At 37.3% G+C, this 14,423-nt stretch overlaps 1 pseudogene; it reads left to right on the forward strand.

The window, feature by feature from the left end:
- Window positions 1–1,263: 1,263 nt before the first annotated feature.
- On the forward strand, window positions 1,264–2,197 carry LOC133066668 (olfactory receptor 8B3-like; annotated as a pseudogene).
- The last annotated feature ends 12,226 nt before the right edge of the window (window positions 2,198–14,423 follow it).

Genomic DNA, 14,423 nt, shown 5'->3' on the forward strand with positions numbered 1-14,423 from the left:
GAAGAGACTTAGCTTCTACCCAGTTTTTAACCAAGAGCATTACATCGTTATACTCACATTTAATCTGTGTCTAATTACTAGCAAGTGTGTAATTAAAGGCTTTAGTTTTTCTACTGCTTGAAAGGACTTAATATAATCAGAAATCACACTAGATCATAGACATTTCCTAGGCATATGTCTAGGCTGTCTCCTCTTAGAATTAAAGAAATCAAGCCTCAAGCACCTGAAGTTATGTTTTCAATACCAACAGAGTGACAATCAATGATAAGGGAACCAGCTCTGTGGTTTTCTGAACTAAGAAGGGTGTTTCTGAGTTCAACTTACATACCTAATTCAATTTACAATATTTATTCCTTGTTTTGAGACAAAAGTTGGGGAGCCTAATATATGCCTAGTCTTTCTCATTTTGTGTGGTTCTGAGACTCAAGTGAACCCAGAGAATCTGTTGGAAAGGGATCAGAGAATGTTCCAAGACATGAGCTCAAAACATGTCAGGAAGTTTCCTGTAAGAGGATAAAGCTCTCATTCTTTTACCTTTATGGCTTTTACTTTGTGACAAGGGAAGTTACTTAATTCTCATAGACAATCTTCTTGGGTTAGAAACAGAATTCTTGGTTCTGACCACATGACGGCTAATGTGTATTTATAGCCAGCGCCAGGTTGCTAGGGTCACTGCTTGCAATTCTACTGGTGAGGGAAGAGCTCAAGTGAATGAGGAAATGTTGAGATGAGAGTAGAATGATAGTGTACTAATCCACTCCTCCTCTACCTTGGTTTTTCCAGTAGGTATGGTTGTGTTATGGTATCACTGGTCTTCCCTCTGTAGGCTGTCTGTGATATCCTTTGCTATATTTAGCTAATTAAGGGCAACTCCACATCACTCCATATTGTGATAAAGGTAAAGGCAGATTGTATGGGACTAGGTTGGGATAGTGTCAGACATCCACGGTGTGTGTACTCTTTCCTGGTGGCTCAGTGCTAACAATCCGTCTGTTAATGCAGGAGACACAGGTTCAATCCCTGGGTTGGGAAAATCCCCTGGAAAAGGAAATGGCAACCCACTCTAGTATTCTTGCCTGGGAGATCCCATGGACAGGGGAGCCTTGCGGGCTACAGTCCATGGAGTCACAAAAAAGTTGGACATGATTTAGCAACTCAACAACAAAAATATTCTTTTGTAGGATGAGATCTTTTGTTAGAAGAGCTGAGTTGTTCTCTAATGGAACACTTTCCTCCTGTATCCACAGATTCCCTTTGAGAAGAATGGCTACTGGAAGTGTCTGTTTTGTGACCAAATTCATTCTGTTGGGATTAGCAGACTGACCTGATCTCCAGCTTCCTCTGTTCCTTCTGTTTCTAGGAATGTATATGGTCATTGTGCTGGGAAATTTGGGATTGATAATCCTAGTTGCACTGAATTCACATCTGTATACCCCTATGTACTTTTTCTTCTTTAACTTGTCCTTCATTCACCTCTGTTATTCTGTGTTTATACCCAAAATGCTGATTTACTTCACATTGAAGAAGAATATTATTTCTCACATGAGGTGCATGGTCAGCTGTGTTTTTACTTCTGTTTTTTTTTGTTGTTTCTGAATGCTGTGTGCTGACATCAATGGCCTATGACTGCTATGTGGCCATCTGTAAGCCACTCTTGTATAATGCTGCCATGTCCCCTAAAGTGTGTTCCAGCCTTATGCTTGCTTCCTACTTGGTGGCATTTTCTGGTGCCATGGCTCACACTGGATGCCTGCTGAGACTGACCTTCTGTGATGCAAACACCATAAACCATTATTTCTGTGACATTCACCCTCTGCTTTGGCTCTCCTTCACAAGTACCTACGTCAATGAGCTGGTACTTTTCACTGTGGTGAGCATCAACATCACTGTGCCCAGTCTGCCCATCTTTGTCTCTTATGGTCTCATTGTCTTCAGCATCCTCCACATCAGCTCCACGGAGGGCAGGTCAAAATCTTTCAGTACCTGCTGTTCCTTCATCATTGCTGTTACTCTGTCCTTTAGATCATGTGCATTTATGTATCTCAGACCATCTTCTGCTGGATCTCTGGATAAGCAAAAAGCCTCTTCTCTCTTTTACACCAGTGTAGTTGCCATGATGAACCCCTTAATCTATAGCTTGAGATATAAAGATGTGAAAGCTGCTCTGAGAAAAACTCTGAGTAGAAACAAATTTTGAATAGACTAGAGTATTTCTCTGTGCAGTTGGTCACAGGGGAGAAAGGTTCTGTGTTTAATCATAATAATTTGGTTGACAATTTTTTTGTTTCTTTTTAACCAGGTAGAAAGAAATCTGAGTCATCTCTCAATTTATTTTCACTCTGTGTAAAGCCAGACTTCTCTCTTACCTAACAAGTTGCAGACTTTGTCACCAACTCCCATTTACTAATATTATTTAGAAAAATTTATTACCTCTGATTTTTTTTTTTCTCAGTTTGAACATGTTTCCCCTCTGGAAATAGATAAGTACTCTATAGTTGATGAAATCAGGGGATGTTAGGGTAAAATAGCATCATTGGGGATGTCTTATCAGCCTCTTGCCATTGGAAGTATGAAGCAGACATTATTTTCTCTTCCCATCTTTTCAGTCTTCCTTGAGCAAGAATGTATCTCCTTAAATGCCTGAGATGGAAGGTTCCATAATGACTGTTAAGTATAAACAGCTTTACTTCTCTGAACATTACACAGTATGCTTATGGAAAACAGTCTTCTTAGTTTGCACATCCAGTCCTGCATGTAACAGGTTGTTAAAATATATTACCTGGATGAGAGAGCTAAGTTCAGAGTAGTATTTTGCTTCTACTTTATGTCATTGTTTTTGTTTCAGTAAACATGGAAAGGAGAAAATACTGTAATTTGAAAGTTGACTTCATCCTTGGGTGGTATATGGCTTTTTCTCAGGGTGGGTATCAGAAAAGTTTATAGCAGTATCAGAAAAGTTTTTTGGACATGCCTCCTCAACCTAAGAAATGAAAGCAAAATTAAGCCAAAGGGACTGCATCAAACTGAAAAGACGTGTAGCATAAGAAACTCAGCAAGATGAAAAATCAGTCTACTGAATGGGAGAAGATACTGGCAAATAATATGTCTGATAACAGGCTAATATCCAAAATATACAAATAATCTGTATTACTCAGCATCTAGAAAACAAAGAACCCGACTGAAAAATAGGCAGAGGTGTACTTTTTCAAAGACATATGGATGACTACCAGACCCTTGAAACAATGCTCAGCTTCACTAATCTTCAGGAAAATGCAAATCAAATCCAAGGAGATACTGCAATACTGTCAGAATGGCAAACAAAAAGACAACAAGCAACAATTGTTGGTGAAGAGGTGGAGAAAAGGGAACTCTCATGCACCGTTGGCATGTAAACACAATGGAAAACAGTATGAAGTTTCCTCAAAAATTAAAAATAGAACTACTACACAATCCAGCCACTCCACTCTTGAGCACTTACCTAAAGGAAACAAAATCACCAATTCAAAAATATATACATACCCTGAAGTTCACTGCAGCATTATTTATAATGGCCAAGTTATGTATGCCTAAAGACCTGATGATGTAATAGGTGAATGGATAAAGGAGATGTGGTGTATATTTATACAATGGAACATTTCTTATACATGAAAAAGAATGAAATCTTCCTATTTGAGAAAACATAAATGAACTCATAGAATGCAAAGTGAAAAGTGAAATAAGTCAGATAGGGAAAGACAAATACTGTATGACTTCACTTATATTTGGAATCTACAAAACGGAAAAGATTAGCCATAGGCAAACAGAAAGTGTTACAGATACAGAGAATAAAAGATTGTTGCCAGAGGGAAGGAAGAGGGGACAGGATAGAAATTGGTGAGAGAGTTTAAGAGGCATAATCTTCTGGTTACAAAATAAAAATATGATAGGCATGAACAGTGTGGGGAATGTAGTTGATTATAATGTAGCATCTTTGTAGGCTGAAAGTTGGTAGCAAGACATATTGGTGTTAATTTCAAAGAGTATAGAAATAGCAAATCATCTTATTACCCATTAGAAACTAATTTAATGTTGTTGGAAAAGTATACCTTAAAAGCAAACAAACAAGCAAGCGGATGTATAGAAAAATAGATCACATTTATGGTTACCAAAGGCGGGGATCTGGAGGGAAGGGGAAGTGGATGAAGACAGGACAAATGTCCAGTTTAAGACACAAAAGTACTCTATGTAATGTACAATATGATAAATATAAATAACACTGTTGTATGTTTTATATGAAAGTTGTTAAGAGAGGAAATCCTTAGAGTTCTCATCACAGAGAAAAAAGGATATTTTTTCCCGTTTTTTTTTTTTTTTTTGGTATGCATATCATATGATGGATGTTTTTATTTATGCATATAAATCAAATAATTATACTGTACACTTTAAACTTACACAATATCATATGAAAAAAGTGAAAATATTAGGCTCTCCAGTAGTGTCCTTCTCTTTGCGACCTGATCGACCGTACCCAAAAGCTCCATGGAATTCTCCAGACAAGAATACTGAAGTAAGTAGCCATTTCCTTCCCCAAGGGATCTTTCCATCCCAGGGATTGAACTCAGGTCTCCTGCATAGCAGGCAGATTCTTCACCATCGGAGCCATCAGGGAAGCAGATTATATTTCAAAACCCAGAAGAAACATGTTTAAAAATGGAAAAAAAAATTGCATGTGTTTGGATTTGAATGTATTCTGGACACTAGGTACTTATCAGTTATATCATTTACAAGTATTTCTTCCATACTCTTAGTACTCTGTTCATTCTCTTGATGATATCTTTGAAACTTCAAGTTTTAATTTCATAATGCTCAGCATTCACTTCTTTTTCTTTTTTTCATTTGTCCTTTATTAGTTATATCAAAGAACCATTGTCCATCCCAAAGTCAAAGATTTACTCTGATGATTTCTTCTAGGAGTTTAATAATATTACCTTTCTTATTTAGATATAAGGTTTATTTTGAGTTAACTTTCTTATTTTGTGGAGTGTTCCAAATCCATTCTTTCAAAATGGACTTAGTTATTCTAGTAACTTCTGTTGAAAAGACTACTCTCTCAATCACATAATTATGGCATCCTGTTGAAAATCAAGTGAACATAAATGGAATGGCTTATTTTTGGACTCTCATGTGTCTATGTAAACGCAGTGAATTCATATCTATGCTCTAACTGTTCATTTTCTTTCACTTCATTTCTCTACACTGCTTACATCACTGTTTAAAATATATTTATTTAAAATTGTTTTATTTCCATTGGTTAAAAACAAAGGTAGACATGGTGTCATAATGTTTTCAAGCTACAACTTATGACCATCCTGAAAGTAAGAGAGAGGGTAGAGAGGTAAAAGGAAGAGGCTTTATTTACACTTTTTTCTCCTGAACTCATTTCTGGAAAAACTGCTTCCTTTACCTATTATTATTCCTCTAAAGGACTCAAAGCTTTCTTCTAATGAGATAAAAGATAGTGAAAATAGAGTGGAAAATAATTACCAATATGTTATCCTATAGTATTATAATTTATAAAGTTTTCTGCAGTTAAAATATATCAGACATATATTTCAAGGATCTCAATCTGATTTTTAAAAAGTTTCTTCAGAGCCCTCATGTGGGAAATTCCCTAAAGCAAATTTTTCTTCTAATTCAAATCTTACCCAAGTCAAAAATTTCCACCAAAGGCAGCTGTTTACATGATAATCATGAAAACATTTCAAAATATTTCCAAATGATAAAGTTCCCATTCTCTGACAAGGACCTACTTGGACCATATAACTTTCTTCCTTAATTCCCAGACAGTGTTATCAAGAGATTAATTTTCACACTGTAGTAGTTTTGATTCAAAAGAACATTTTTACTTTAGGACAGATGAAATCTGTATGAAGGCATTCCCCTTTAGGAAAAAATCTTTAGAGCCAGTGTTATTTTTCTTGTGTATTATTTATTATGTTGTAGACTTTTTAGAGAGTTTATGATCTAACAAATCTTAGAGGCAACAAAATGTTCTTATTAGTGGGTTGTTGATAGGATTGTAGGCACCCCAAATAGGATAAACTCCAGATTATTGCACTTTCCTTCAAATAATGCAGATTGCTTTACATTGTGGAATTTGCTAGAATGAATTTTTGAGTCCTGTTTCTCTTCTTTTGATCTTTTCAAAACTTTTCAGCTATGAAACTGTTTGAGGAAATGAAAAGGCACTCAAACATGGCCACTTGGCTCTGAAGAGAACGTGAAAACAGCACTGATCATATGAATCATGGATTATCAGGTCCTCTTTGTGATTCTTTATGTTTACTTAGGATCTTCCCAACTGGCTCAGATGCTAAGAATCTGCCTTCAGTGTGAGACCCGGGGTCAGCATGATCACCCAGAGAAGGGAATGACAACCCATTCAGTATTCAGAGTTTCAGGAACACAGTCAGGTTAGTCAGTCTTTAATACATCACAACTTTGAGTTAAATGTTTTTATTTAAAATTAGGCTGTCGATAGGTGTGGTCCCGTTGCCATTTACTTTGTTGTTTTGGGTTCACGTTTATACAACCTTTCTGCATTTCCTGTCTAGAGAAGATCCTTTAGCATTTGTTGAAGAGCTGGTTTGGTGGTGCTGAATTTTCTCAGCTTTTGCTTGTCTGTAAAGCTTTTGAGTTCTCCTTCATATCTGAATGAGATCCTTGCTGGGTACAGTAATCTAGGTTGTAGGTTATTCTCTTTCATTACTTTCAGTATGTCCTGCCATTCCCTTCTGGCCTGGAGGGTTTCTATTGATGGATCAGCTGTTATCCTTATGGGAATCCCTTTGTGTGTTATTTGTTGTTTCTCCCTTGCTGCCTTTAATATTTGTTCTTTGTGTTTGATCTTTGTTAATTTGATTAATATGTGTCTTGGGGTGTTTCACCTTGGGTTTATCCTGTTTGGGACTCTCTGGGTTTCTTGGACTTGGGTGGCTATTTCCTTCCCCATTTTAGAGAAGTTTTCAGCTATTATCTCCTCGAGTATTTTCTCATGGCCTTTCTTTTTGTCTTCTTCTTCTGGGACTCCTATGATTCGAATGTTGGGGCGTTCCACATTGTCCCAGAGGTCCCTGAGGTTGTCCTCATTTCTTTTGATCCTTTTTTCTTTTTTCCTCTCTGCTTCATTTATTTCCACCATTTTATCTTCGACCTCACTTATCCTATCTTCTGTCTCCATTATTCTACTCTTGGTTCCCTCCAGAGTGTTTTTGATCTCATTTATTGCATTATTCATTTTTAATTGACTCTTTTTAATTTCTTCTAGGTCTTTATTAAACATTTCTTGCATCTTCTCAATCTTTGTCTCCAGGCTATTTATCTGTACCTCCATTTCGTTTTCAAGATTTTGGATCATTTTTATTATCATTATTCTAAATTCTTTTTCAGGTAGATTCCCTATCTTCTCCTCTTTTGTTTGACTTGGTGGGCATTTTTCATGTTCCTTTACCTTTTGGGTATTTCTCTACCTTTTCATCTTGTTTAGATTGCTGTGTCTGGCCTGGGCTTTCTGTATTCTGGAGGTCTGTGGTTCCTTTTTATTGTGTAGGTTTTACCCAGTGGGTGGGGTTGGACGATTGGCTTGTCAAGGTTTCCTGGCTAGGGAAGCTTGCGTCGGTGTTCTGGTGCGTGGAACTAGATTTCTTCTCTCTGGAGTGCAATGGAGTGCCCAGTAATGAGTTTTGAGATGGGTCTATGTGTTAGGTGTGACCTTGGGCAGCCTGTATGTTGACGTTCAGGGCTATGTTCCTGTGTTGCTAAAGAATTTGCGTGGTATGTCTTGCTCTAAAACTTATTGGCTCTTGGGTGGTGGTTGGTTTCAGTGTAGGTATAGAGGCTTTTGGATGGTCTCTTATTACTTAATGTTCCATGTAGTCAGGATTTTTCTGGTGTTCTCAGGTTTTGGGCTTAAGTCTCCTGCCTCTGGATTTCAGTTTTGTTCTTCCAGTAGTCTCAAGACTTCTCCAACTATACAGCATGGACAATAAAACTTCTAGGTTAATGGTGAAAAGATTCTCCCCCATGAGGGACACCCAGAGAGGTTCACAGAGTTACATGAAGGAGAGGAGAGGGAGGAGGGAGATAGAGATGAGCAGGAGGAGAAAAAGGGAGACTCAAGAGGAGAGAGACAGATCTATGCAGTTGTCTGTTCCCAGAGTGTTCTCCGTAGCCCAGACACCCACAAAGATTCTCAGAATTGGATTGGGAAGAGAAGGGGAAAGGAGGAAATAGAGGTATTCTGAGGTAGAAAACGGAGAGTCAAGATTGGGAGAGAGTAATCAACACACTCCTGAATAAAAATGGGAACTGAATATTGGATTCTTAAATGTCCACAATTTATATCATATACTGAAAAACAAAGATTAAAAATCTAGAGTAGAGGTTAGACTCTAGTTTTGGAAGTTTTGGCCACAGCAATCAGTGCAGAAAAAGAAGTAAAAGGAATCCAGATAGGAAAAGAAGAAGTGAAACTCTCGCTGTTTGCAGATGACATGATCCTCTACATAGAAAACCCTAAAGACTCTACCAGAAAATTACTAGAGCTAATCAACAAATATAGTAAAGTTGCAGGATATAAAATTAACACACAGAAATCCCTTGCATTCCTATACACTAACAATGAGAAAACAGAAAGAGAAATTAAGGAAACAATACCATTCACCATTGCAACAAAAAGAATAAAATACTTAAGAGTATATCTACCTAAAGAAACAAAAGACCTATACATAGAAAACTATAAAACACTGATGAAAGAAATCAAAGAGGACACAAACAGATGGAGAAACATACCGTGTTCATGGATTGGAAGAATTAATATTGTCAAAATGGCTATTCTACCCAAAGCAGTCTATAGATTCAATGCAATCCCTATCAAGCTACCAACGGTATTTTTCACAGAACTAGACCAAAGAATTTCACAATTTGTATGGAAATACAAAAAACCTCAAATAGCCAAAGTAATCTTGAGAAAGAAGAATGGAACTGGAGGAATCAACCTGCCTGACTTCAGACTCTACTACAAAGCCACAGTCATCAAGACAGTAAAGACAGTATGGTACTGGCACAAAGACAGAAATATAGATCAATGGAACAGAATAGAAAGCCCAGAGATAAATCCACGAACCTATGGACACCTTGTCTTCAACAAAGGAGGCAAGGATATACAATGGAAAAAAGACAACCTCTTTAACAAGTGGTGCTGGGAAAACTGGTCAGCCACTTGTAAAAGAATGAAACTAGAACACTTTCTAACACCATACACAAAAATAAACTCAAAATGGATTAAAGATCTAAATGTAAGACCAGAAACTACAAAACTCCTAGAGGAGAACATAGGCAAAACACCCTCCGACATGAATCACAGCAGGATCCTCTATGACCCACCTCCCAGAATATTGGAAATAAAAGCAAAAATAAACAAATGGGACCTAATGAAACTTAAAAGCTTTTGCACAACAAAGGAAACTATAAGCAAGGTGAAAAGACAGCCCTCAGATTGGGAGAAAATAATAGCAAATGAAGCAACAGACAAAGGATTAATCTCAAAAATATACAAGCAACTCCTGAAGCTCAATTCCAGAAAAATAAATGACCCAATCAAAAAATGGGCCAAAGAACTAAACAGACATTTCTCCAAAGAAGACATACAGATGGCTAACAAATACATGAAAAGATGCTCAACATCACTCATTATCAGAGAAATGCAAATCAAAACCACAACGAGGTACCATTACATGCCAGTCAGGATGGCTGCTATCCAAAAGTCTACAAGCAAGAAATGCTGGAGAGGGTGTGGAGAAAAGGGAACCCTCTTACACTGTTGGTGGGAATGCAAACTAGTACAGCCACTATGGAGAACAATGTGGAGATTTCTTAAAAAACTGGAAATAGAACTGCCATATGACCCAGCAATCCCACTTCTGGGCATACACACTGAGGAAACCAGATCTGAAAGAGACACATGCACCCCAATGTTCATTGCAGCACTGTTTATAATTGCCAGGACATGGAAGCAACCTAGATGCCCATCAGCAGATGAATGGATAAGGAAGCTGTGGTACATATACACCATGGACTATTACTCAGCCGTTAAAAAGAATTCATTTGAATCAGTCCTAATGAGATGGATGAAACTGGAGCCCATTATACAGAGTGAAGTAAGCCAGAAAGATAAAGAACGTTACAGCATACTAACACATATATATGGAATTTAGAAAGATGCTAATGATAACCCTATATGCAAAACAGAAAAAGAGACACAGATGTACAGAACAGACTTTTGGACTCTGTGGGAGAAGGCGAGGGTGGGATGTTTCAAGAGAACAGCATGTATATTATCTATAGTGAAACAGATCACCAGCCCAGGTGGGATGCATGAGAAAGTGCTCGGGCCTGGTGCACTGGGAAGACCCAGAGGGATGGGATGGGGACAGAGGCGGGAGGGGGGATCGGGATGGGGAATACATGTAACTCCATGGCTGATTCATGTCGATGTATGACAAAACCCACTGCAATATTGTGAAGTAATTCGCCTCCAACTAATAAAAATAAATGAAAAAAAAATAATTCTGGAAACTTTAAAAAATAAAATAAAATAAAATCAGGCTGTCCACCAGGGAAGCCTAGGAATACTGGAGTGGGTAGCTTGTCCCTTCTCCAGCAGATCTTCCCGACCAAGGAATCGAACTGGAGTTTCTTGCATTACAGGCCAATTCTTTACCAACTGAGCTATCAAGGAAGCCCTTATAATCAGACATTCTTTGAGATGTAAAGCCAGGTCCCATATAAGGACACCACTGAAGAGAGTTTTGTTGTTGTTCAGGCTCTCAGTCGAGTCCGACTCTTTGTGACCCCATGGACTGCAGCATGCCAGGATTCCCTGTCCTTCACCATCTCTAGAGCTTGCTCAAACTCATGTCCATTGAGTCAGTGATGCCATCCAATCATCTCATCCTCTGTCATCTGCTTATCCTCCTGCCTTCAGTCTTTCCCAGAATCAGGATCTTTTCTAATGAGTCAGCTCTTCGCATAAGGTGGCCTAAGTATTGGAGTTTCAGCTTCAGCATCAGTCCTTGCAATGAATATTCAGGACTGATTTCCTCTTGGACTGACAGGTTGGATCTCCTTGTAGTCCAAGAGACTGTCAAGAGTCTTCTCCAACACCACAGTTCAAAAGCATCAGTTCTTCAGTGCTCAGCTTTTTTTAATGGTCTGACTCTCACATCCATACATGGCTACTGGAAAAATCATAGCTTTAGTTATATGGACATTTGTGGGCAAAGTAATGTCTCTGCTTTTTAGTATGCTGCCTAGGTTGGTCATAGCTTTTCATTCAAGGAGCAAGTGTCTTTTAATTTCATGGCTGCAGTCACCATCTGTAGTGATTTTGGAGCCCAAAAATATAAAGTCTGTCATTGTTTCCATTGTTCCCCCATCTATTTGACATGAAGCGATGGGACTGGATGCCATGATCTTTGTTTTTTGAATGTTGAATTTTAAGCCAGCCATTTCACTCTCCTCTTCCACTTTCATCAAGAGGCTCTTTAGGCCCTCTTCACTTTCTGCCATAAGGATGATATCATCTGCATATCTGAGCTTATTGATGTCTCTCCCTGCAATCTTGATGCTAGTTTGTGCTTCATCCAGCTCGTCATTTTGCATGATGTATGTACTCTGCGTATAAGTTAAATAAGCAGAGTGACAGTGTACTGCCTTGCCATACTCATTTCCCAATTTGGAACCAGTCCATTGCTCCATGTTCAGTTCTAACTGTTGCTTCTTGACCTGCATACAGGTTTCTCAGGAGGCAGGTTAGGTGGCTTGGTATTCTCATTCTTTTAAGAATTTCCCACAGTTTGTTGTTTAGTGTCTCTTTTTTAATATCATAAACATTTGTGAAGATTCCTGAGGTATTTATAACCTCAATTCATATAATTAATAATTTTCTCTTTATATTGGATCCTTGTCCATAATGTTCCATCATGTATCGTACATTCCCTTACCTAATTTATTTAGATTAATAAATTTAAATATTATGCAATATGTTGGGAAGATTCTAAATAAGTGATACAGGACTATGTAAAGTTTCAAAGAAACCAAAAATTAAAATTTCAAATAGCATAATCTTTATTTTGATTCATCAGAAATTTAGTGCCTATTAGTCTTTTCCATCTCTCTTTCTTTGGCATTGCCATGCAAATGAATAAATCAATAAGTCACATAATCATGATAGCACAAGTCACTGTTTTGTGTGGAGGAGTTCCTTTTTTATGAGCAGTTTGAAGACCTTTTTTAAGAGTTTGATGCTTTTCTACTAACAAGTTTGATGCTTTTCTACTACCTTTTTTCTAATTAGGATTAGGGTTAGGGTTAGGGTTGGGTTAGGGTTAGGGTTAGGGTTAGGGTTTTATTACAGAATGATATTCTTACCCCTCCTTCCAGTACATATAAGCAATAAGTGTAAATATAGGCATATATTTTTATTATTCACACACAAACACACATATATTTATAAAATAGGTTGAACTTCACAAGACAATTACATGGACTAAGAAGAGTAAACATTCTTCAATTTTCTTTTTTAGATTTTTGGGGTGAAAAATTTGTACAAAGGTTAATCTGCACAAAGTACATATATCAATCAAAATGGTACTTTCATGGCTTCTCATCAAAGATAACTGACTCAATTTCTCCTTTAGGAAGAAATTAACCAAAGATTAGTCATAATTTTGAGAATTATACTTTTAATTCTTACTTCAATTTTCAAGTGGGTAATGTGGAACCATTGAAAGTACTTGAACTAGGGAGGGACAGAACTATGATTTCAGACCTCAGTGTTTAGGGCTAAATAGGAGTATGTTGGAAAGTACTAAAATTATCATTAGGAGTCAGTATAGTTCAACATTACAGTACTTCAGTTAAAACACAAAAAGCCAGATGTGGTGTGGTGGCTGAGGTACATGGGTGGAGGTCACTGTGGTTGCAGATGCTATGGTTTAGCATTAGAAAAATGTTGAATACACTCTGAACACTCTAGGACAAAAATAACATGATTATCAGACATATTTATTAAGTTCCCTCTATGTCCTCTGCGTTGTGCTTGGATCTAGGAGCCAAACAGTAACAAGATAGGAAAAATACTTTTCCTTGTAGAATTTACTGTTTATCAAGGAACACAGGTATTCAGGGGAGAAAAACTCTATGTGTGTTATGATGGAGAATCTAGTAGAATTTAGGTGAGAATGAATGACTGCTGACATGTATTGACTATTTACCATATGCCAGGCACTGACTCAACCATTTTACTTAGACTTTTTTCATTTAATTAACTCAGCAGGACGATGAAAGGTTACCATCTTTACCATCCAGTTTTATAACTTTGAACTAAAAGATTAAATAAATTGCCCAAAGAATTATAGTTTGTAAGTAAATTAAGATTCACAACCCTCTCTCTAACTCCACAGTCCCTACTCATTTCTTTGATGAGAAGAAATTGATAAGTCCAGTTACTGACTTTTTAAAAGTATAAACTGTAGAAGGAATATACAACATTGCAAATTATTTCGGAGATACTCCAGAGAGAGAAGAACTGAAATGAGTTGCTGAAACATTTGAAAATTCCTGATGAAGAAGTACAGACACCTGGAAACAGGAGCTTTACAAAAGATATGTCCATTTGGTAAACTGAATAAAAAGGGAATGAAACAACATAGTGGCTTTCCGTTCAGAGGTGAAGGTAATGAGGAGATGGGGATTTACTTTGGTTCTACACTGAGGGATATGCAATACCTAAAATGAAAAAGAGTGAAAGAATGAACCCCTAAGGAAGTAAAGGCTGATCATGATCCAGGATATATTATTTCTGTATTCCCTTTTATACATGTGATCTACTCCCTGGGCAAAAGACTGAGAAGCTTCTAGCCAAATTCATTCATCATTTTGAATTCATTTGAATTCACTCATTTGAATTCATTTGAATTCACATTCATCATTTGAATTCACTCATTTTGAATCCTCTGTGTCTAATAAAGTATCAAGTGTGATAGTTAAAAGGCTTTATTTTCTCTACTGCTTGAAAGGACTGAAATAATTATTAGAAATCATAGTAGTTCAGAAAGACTTCTCAGGCATATATCTAGGCTGGTACCTCTCAGGATCAAAGAAATCAAGCCTCAGCAATCCGAAATTGCATTTCCAGTCCCAACTGGGTAAAGACCAAGGATAAGGGAGCCAGCCCAGAAGTTTTTTTTTTTTTTTCTGAACTAAGGAGGGTGAATTTCTGAATTCAATTTACATACTTATTCCCTGTTTTGAGATGAAAGTACAGGGACCTAATACATGCCCTTTCTTTCTCATTTTGTGCAGACCTGAGACTCAGGTGTAAC

Source organism: Dama dama, chromosome 2, assembly GCF_033118175.1.
Source record: "Dama dama isolate Ldn47 chromosome 2, ASM3311817v1, whole genome shotgun sequence".
Taxonomy (NCBI): Eukaryota; Metazoa; Chordata; class Mammalia; order Artiodactyla; family Cervidae; genus Dama; species Dama dama.